The 7,116-nt window shown below is 42.7% G+C and overlaps 1 long non-coding RNA gene across 5 annotated transcripts; it reads left to right on the forward strand.

The window, feature by feature from the left end:
- Window positions 1-1,519: 1,519 nt before the first annotated feature.
- Window positions 1,520-4,589, forward strand: LOC123079036 (uncharacterized). Of its 5 annotated transcripts, none has more exons than XR_006437815.1 (7): window positions 1,522-2,356; window positions 2,456-2,802; window positions 2,882-2,925; window positions 3,004-3,104; window positions 3,606-3,679; window positions 4,049-4,162; window positions 4,256-4,589. It is a non-coding gene; the product is annotated as an uncharacterized lncRNA (long non-coding RNA). The 5 variants fall into 5 exon arrangements; XR_006437812.1 differs by lacking the exon at window positions 4,049-4,162 and having other exon boundaries at window positions 1,523-1,677; window positions 1,754-2,356; XR_006437813.1 differs by having other exon boundaries at window positions 1,520-2,356; window positions 3,606-4,162.
- The last annotated feature ends 2,527 nt before the right edge of the window (window positions 4,590-7,116 follow it).

The following is a 7,116-nucleotide window of genomic DNA, read 5'->3' on the forward strand; positions in this document are numbered from 1 at the left end:
TTGATACCCGTTGCAACGCACGAGCCCTTTTGCTAGTAATGATAATAATAATAATAATTAATAATTATTAATAATTATTAATAACTATAATTAATTTAATTTATAATATATATAATAATAAAGCACGGGTTAAGTTTGCTGGGTTCACCATCGCGTCGCTTTTGCAAAAGAGTCCCTGCGGTTTTCAAAATTCAACCCGCGGTCCTTTTAAAGTGAGAAAACCTTTCGAGGGGGGCAACTTGTATACGATCGGGCCTTCGGAAGCGATCATACGATCCATACATCTGAGCCACCCAATGGCCATCCTGAGGTACTGGTCGAGCAAGGAGCAGAGGCGTTACACAGTTTGCACAAAACACCTCGACGTACCAAAATATAGCAGCCCGAGGTCCTATTCACCCCACGATTCAATAGTCAATCACCAAAAGTAATCCATTCTCCGCACGAGCAGCCGGAGTGCTTCGCCGTGAGTCGTCCCGACACAAGCCGCCGACCTCGCTGGATCAACCATCCCTAGCCGCACAGCCTCCTAGATCCGACCATCCCAATCCTTCATGACACTAGATCTGGTGGTTCCGAAGCACGTCGCCTCCGTCTCCGCCCACCACGAGAGCCACCGTCGCCCTCCCGTGCAACCCAGCAGATGGCTCATCAAGGTCCGGCCACCCGCCTCCGTTGGCTACGGCGACCCGGTACCCTTGGCCGCGGATCTGGCCACATCTCAGTTGTTCCCCTTTTGCCAGATCGATTTCTCTAGCGGATGGCGTGGTTCTTGTACTAATTCCCGGCTCGATGTGTGGTGCAGATGGTCCTCTCGTCCCATCCTATGTTTCTGTCGTCCACTAATCTTATGCAAGCAACCTTCTTTGCTTGCACATCTAATCAACTCCTCTGATGTACATGTATTCATCAATTCGTAAGCCAATCTTTTTTCTGGTGCATTTGATCTTCCGAAAGTTTTTTTAGGGGCTGTATTTCTTCTTCCAAACCTGTCCAAGATGTTGTTATTGAGGCAGAGAACACACTGATGATGTTATTTATTGTACGCAAAGAAGATGTTTTTTGTGCTAGATGTTGCTGCTGTGTAATTCATTTTTCAGACTTTGAAAACAAGCATGTTTAAAAAGAGTTTTGAGATAAATATTTTTCAAGTTTGTGTTCTTGATAATCAGTATATTGGAATATATGGCACAACCGGAGATATTCCAATATCAGTAATGTCTACAGCCAGGGGATCAGTTTTTGATTTCCTTTTTTATATATTTTCTACATCACCAAAACTATTCGTTTCATGCATATACAATACTTCACACAATCCATTATGTGCAATAGTACCAGGTACAAAATCAAAGCAGAGAGCTGCTAAGTGCAATATTACTGGAGCTCAGGGGGCTGAATGTATAATTTGGCATCCAAACCCACCTCACCCATCTGTACCATACGATCACCATCTGATGGCCCAAGTGTCTGATCGCATGATCGCATCTGAAGCCCCAATCTCATTCTAGTCTCCCCCTCTTTCGAGGCCAGATCCGGCCCGCCCAGGCCCGAGTGCTGTAGCCGCCCGTAAGCCGCCACCACCAGCGCCCGACCCCGAGCTCCTCCTCCCGTGCGCCTCCTCCCCTGCCTCCCTAGCGCGTCGTCCGGCGACCGGCGCCGTCGTCGGCGACCACCCAGGTCACGCCGCCGCTCCCCTGCCTTCTCTCTTTCCCCCCTCTCTCTCTCTAATCTCCTTTTATCTCCTTCTCTCCAGGAGCTCAGCGCCAGGGCCATGGATGCCCAGTCCTCGAGCTCGAGGTTCGAACGCCGCCACGTGACCTCCACCGGCCAGATCCGGCGCCTCCCTCCGGGATCTGCGCGCCCTCCACCTCCTCTACCCGATCCGGGGCCGCCCAACCCGCCATGGCCTCCACCATGGAGCTCCTGTAGCTCGTCCCCTGCCTCCTGTTCCTGTGCTCGAGGGAGACGCGCCTCCAGCGCAGTGAGCACAAGGCCCAGCCGTGCCAAGGCCTACCCCGACCACCTCTGCGTCCAGCCGGCATACCCTACGTGATGCTCGACCCGGTGCGCCAGCCGCCAACCGACGCCAGATCGCAGCACCCTTCACCACCGTTCCACCTCAGCTCCTCCTCTCATCCGTGCCCCCGAGCTCCTCGCTATGCGCCGCCCTGGAGGGCACGCGCTCGCCAGCCGGTCGTCGTTGCACTCGCAGGCGACCTCGCCGTCCCCTCTGCACTGCCCTCCACCTCAACTGATGATTTAGCTGGTTATAGCTTGTGGATGTTCTCTGTTGTTTTTTGCACACAAGGTGTTTGTGTGTTTGTCCGAGCCAATGTTCATGAGCTTTATCTTTGCTGTGAGTACTGCATCTTTCTGTCCATCTGATTGTTCCATGTTATACTATCTGTTGAAGAAAATAGATCTGTATTGTTTATCTTGATTTTTCTGATTGTAGATAAATGACATGGCTGAGAAAGTCCCTTCAATGAAAGGAGGAGTATAGTCTTGGCCATGGCTGGGAAGGAAGGAGAACATGTAAATTGAGGATTTTTCAGAGAGATCGGGACTGCTTGATTTATCAGTGGACTGGTGTGCTGGTTGATTAGGATCTTTCAGAGAGATCATGGTTGCTTGATTAATCAGAGAGAAACTGGATCAGTACTTGGGAGTTGGGACTGGTGTGCTACGGTTGCTTGATTAATCAGAGAGAAACTTATCATAATTTATGATTTCCTTTTCTTGATTTGGAGCAAGTGTCTTTGCTGGAGTCAGCGTCCTTGTGGTTGATCTCATATACATGAGGTATGGTATTTCTATCCTTAAAAGTATGTAACAAATCCACAATTCATTTTGAGTTATTCCTGTGTTTTTTTGGGATCAGGATTACCCGAGTCAGCTCCTTGTGGTTGATCTCATATACATGAGGTATGGTATTTCTATCTTTAAAAGTATGTAATAAATCCACAATTCATTTTGAGTTATTCATGTGTTTCTTCGGATCAGGATTATCCAATTATTAAAGCACATACATTGGAGTTGAAATATAGGCGGGTTGTGTACACGGGGTACATGTACGTGATGTAAACAAAACCTATATAACTCAGGTACGCCATACATCTAGCTTAATTTTTGCATGGGCGACAATTTGAAAAGCTTACTGCAGATCCGCCAAAGATAGATTATACACAATATTAAAAATCATCTTGAGAAATCTTGAAAGTTTGTAAAACTTAAAATACACACCTCTCTTTACAGGTTCACAATTTCGAATTCTATCTGTCATATTGTTTTTTCTAATACAGCGGCATCTCTACTACCCTCCTGTAAAGCGATTGGCCATTGTTAGGATAAAAATAGCAACTACACACGTATTTAATCAATCTTTTGGCCTATATCCTTCGGTATTATTATTGCCAATTTGAGGGGGAAAAGGCAAAACATGTAAAGCTTTATAAGTTTTATATCCTACCCTAAGCCCAAATCTTTATGTTGTTCTTTATGCAAGACTCCATAGCACCCCGGCCTTGATCACAAATGAGTCGCTGGCTGCCATAGCACTATCAGTTCCCTGTGGTGATCGTCGTTTATATTGGTTTGTGGCGCAGGGAATCGGTACTACAAGAGAGCTTCAAGCTGACGGCCAATAGAAATGGAAGACATGACTTGATGGAGAAATCAGGTGCATATGAACAACATATTGTCTTCCAATTTTTTTCATCATTCAGTAGGACAATTTCCTAATTCTGTATGAAAAGGTTATTAGTATGGATATATATTTATCGAATTTAATTAGCATATATGAGGTTCTTTATTCAGCCCCCCTTTTGCTCATGACTACATAATTATTCGGACTTGTATTCTAGATAGATGCTTTTCTATGAACCTCATAAAAAATGTAATATGCCTTAGATCCTAATTGACTATTTATACATCGGATAATTTCAGCTTGCTGTGTCCCAAGATACCTATTTTTTTTAACCAAAAACAGGTGAAGTCCTAACAATCTATACTCCTGCATTGTATCTTCAAATGTATATTGCTTCTGTAGGATTCGAACAGATGGTAGTTTGCAGACTGATGAGTTGGTTCCAGTAACATCACATGTCAAGGATACCTCTCTCCACTTAACAATCAATTTTTTTTAATGATGATGTTCAGAGAAGTGCGTTTAATTTCTGTCGCAGTGGGATGTTGTGATTAGTTCAGTTTTGCTTGATCTATTTCGAGTTAATTCCTTTTTGTGATGTGGTGTTAGGGAACATACATTCTGCTCTCTTGTTCTTCAGCTTGGGGTGTCGGCAGCTACCTATTACTACTAGGGAGTCTTATTTCGGACGGAAAGAAAATCCAATATTGGTTTTTATCCATTTGTATGCCTGCGTTAGCCTTATGAAGCACAAAGGATGTCCCAGTGATCAGTCACGGATGATACTTGGTGTATTCTTACTAGGCTAATGGGCAAATACTCGAATAACTGAATCACCTGCAATCTTTCTTTTATTGTAACGGCGGTGTTATATCTGCAACAACAGTTTGTAATTTTTTATCTATAATTGTGAATATACATCTTGGTAGCTATAATTGATCAATCACGGATGATACTTGGTGTTTCCTTATACTAGGCTAATGGGAAAAATACTCGAATAACTGAATCACCTGTCAACAACAGTTTTTAAAATTTTCTGTATAATTGTGAATATACATCTTGGTAGCTATAAATTATACCCTCTGTTTGGTGTTGGTAAGAACATATGCTGAGCTTGTTTTATGCTCTTGTTCAAGACATCTCGGATCTGTTAAACCATGAAGTCTCTTCTTTCACTGTGGAAATATGGGCGGCTGAGCGCCTGTGCTTCTTTGCCAATCGGTTGGATGCCTTGAGAAGTGTGCTGCGTTGCCAATCGGTCGGATGCCTTGAGAAGGGTCAAATAGGGTGGACGATTGATTTGGAATTTGGTTTTGTTAACGTCAACAGGAGGAGGAATGGAGGAGAAGCCAAGCCAAGGAGAGGACGAAGATTTGAGCCTAGGACACTGGGTGTCGATAACGGTAAGGTGTGTCATCTGGCGACCAAGCACATTGTGTTGGGATTGATCACGTTATTAGGTTGGGCATATGATATATATTTTCTACAATACGCTTCTTCGCGTAATTCTATGCTTTCAATTTGAATTCAATAAGAAGATATATATATATATATATATACGGGGATCGAACCCAGTACATTCCTTTCCATCGCAAAGGCTGCATCCAGCTGCTCTACTCCACAATTGCGTGCAGATTGAGGATTTGGTACATAAGGAAATAGTCGGACATCGTCTGCCCCGGCTGGGCCTATCTGGAGCCCCTGGTGGGCCTATGCGCGCACACAAAATCAGCCCACCAATCCGTTAATTTGCCTATTTATAAATAGTCCCACCTTGCTATCTTAAATTAAATTCTTATAATTTATATATGTCTTTTAGGTTTCAGGGTCTCAAGGAGCGACTCGGGAATCAAAACTATTTCAAACCATTTATTAATACAAAGTTGGGTCATCTATTTTGAAACGAAGGAAGTAACAGATTAGATCTCAAAGAGAGATGTCGAGGGACAACGATTAAGCCAAGGAACGGAGACCTAATATAGTGGCTAATTAATTAGGAAAAAGGAAGGTGGGAAGAGGGAGGGATCACGTTGCCTGCTTGACATGTTTGGGAGTATGGAGACATGGTACAAGGATAGCTACAAGATCAATCGTTCTTGACTCACAGCTCAAACCTGTACTGCCACATGACAGCTATTATTATTTTTACTTCTCCATATATTTCTGCATATTAAGTCATAAAATCCCTCGATAATTGGTAAACAGTAGAAGATATGTGCCAGAATCAACAATTCAACACATATAGTTACAAATAAAATAAAATTATACTGATAAAAACACATCATAATCGACCAAACTTGCATGCAAAAGCGTTTTCAGAATAAAAGAAAATTAATACAAAATAATATACCCTACTTAAATTAAATAGTATTTTAAGTAAAAACTGATTTGTATCCTTAGCGATGGATTCCACTAAAATGCATAATCAATCACTATATAATCAGATTGACATAATATGACATTTTTATTTCGTCGGAGTTGTACGGTTGCAATTTAAATTTAAATCAAAAAAATTGAAAGCTGTAAGAAAAGAAAATACATCAAAATCGCAACTGGAATAGTGCATTAAAGAGAATGGACCACAACCGGTCATAAAAGAAAATTACATGACTCGGTCACATAATCTAGGATGTATTATACATTGTGTAATAGTGTAAGCTACAAAATACATCCATATGAGAATGTTCTGCTAATATTTAGGATGTTAGAGATTCGCACCAAGTTTATGAGCCATGATGAGCCGTTTCTACTCGATATCTTGATGTTGAAAGAGAGATGGACCCGTTGCAACGCACGGGCCCTTTTGCTATAGGAACCTAAAAAACAAATCTTTCCCTTTCATTAATCTTTCCCTAATAATAAAGCACGGATTGACTTTGTCGGGTTCACCGTCATAATACACTTCTTCTCGTGAATTTACGCTTTCAATTCGAATTTAAAACATATACATGAGGTGATACTAAATTTCGTCCGTCTGGACCTAGGCGCCGCACGCACAGGGTTGGCCATCGCCCGTGGCATCACCCAGCCTCTTTGGTATGTGATCGATACCGTAAAAGTTTATAATCTTCCAAAAATCAATAAATAGTCCTGATTAGATGCACTTTCGTCAGAAATTATCCGTGTAGAACATGAGTTGGAGTCAAACTTCACCTTCCTCGCCGCCTTTGCTACCCTCCAATAAATATCGGTTCCCAGAAAGAGGAGACGGGCTCGGGACGGGGAGAGAGATGAGAGAGATACAGATTTTTGTGACAACTAGCTGTTCGTGCAGCTCCGATGTAGTCAGATGGAGACACAGAGAGAGATGAGATGATATTCTTTTGTACTATGCTATTGTTCGATGAGATGAGATGGAGCAGGTTGTTTGATGCTGCTTATAAGATGGATCAATGGGGTTGAGAGAGATCAGAGTGAGAAGAGAGAGTTGTGGTGATTTTTTTAATTTTATGATGATCTTCGGTGTTAGT

This window comes from Triticum aestivum, chromosome 3D, assembly GCF_018294505.1.
Source record: "Triticum aestivum cultivar Chinese Spring chromosome 3D, IWGSC CS RefSeq v2.1, whole genome shotgun sequence".
Taxonomy (NCBI): domain Eukaryota; kingdom Viridiplantae; phylum Streptophyta; class Magnoliopsida; order Poales; family Poaceae; genus Triticum; species Triticum aestivum.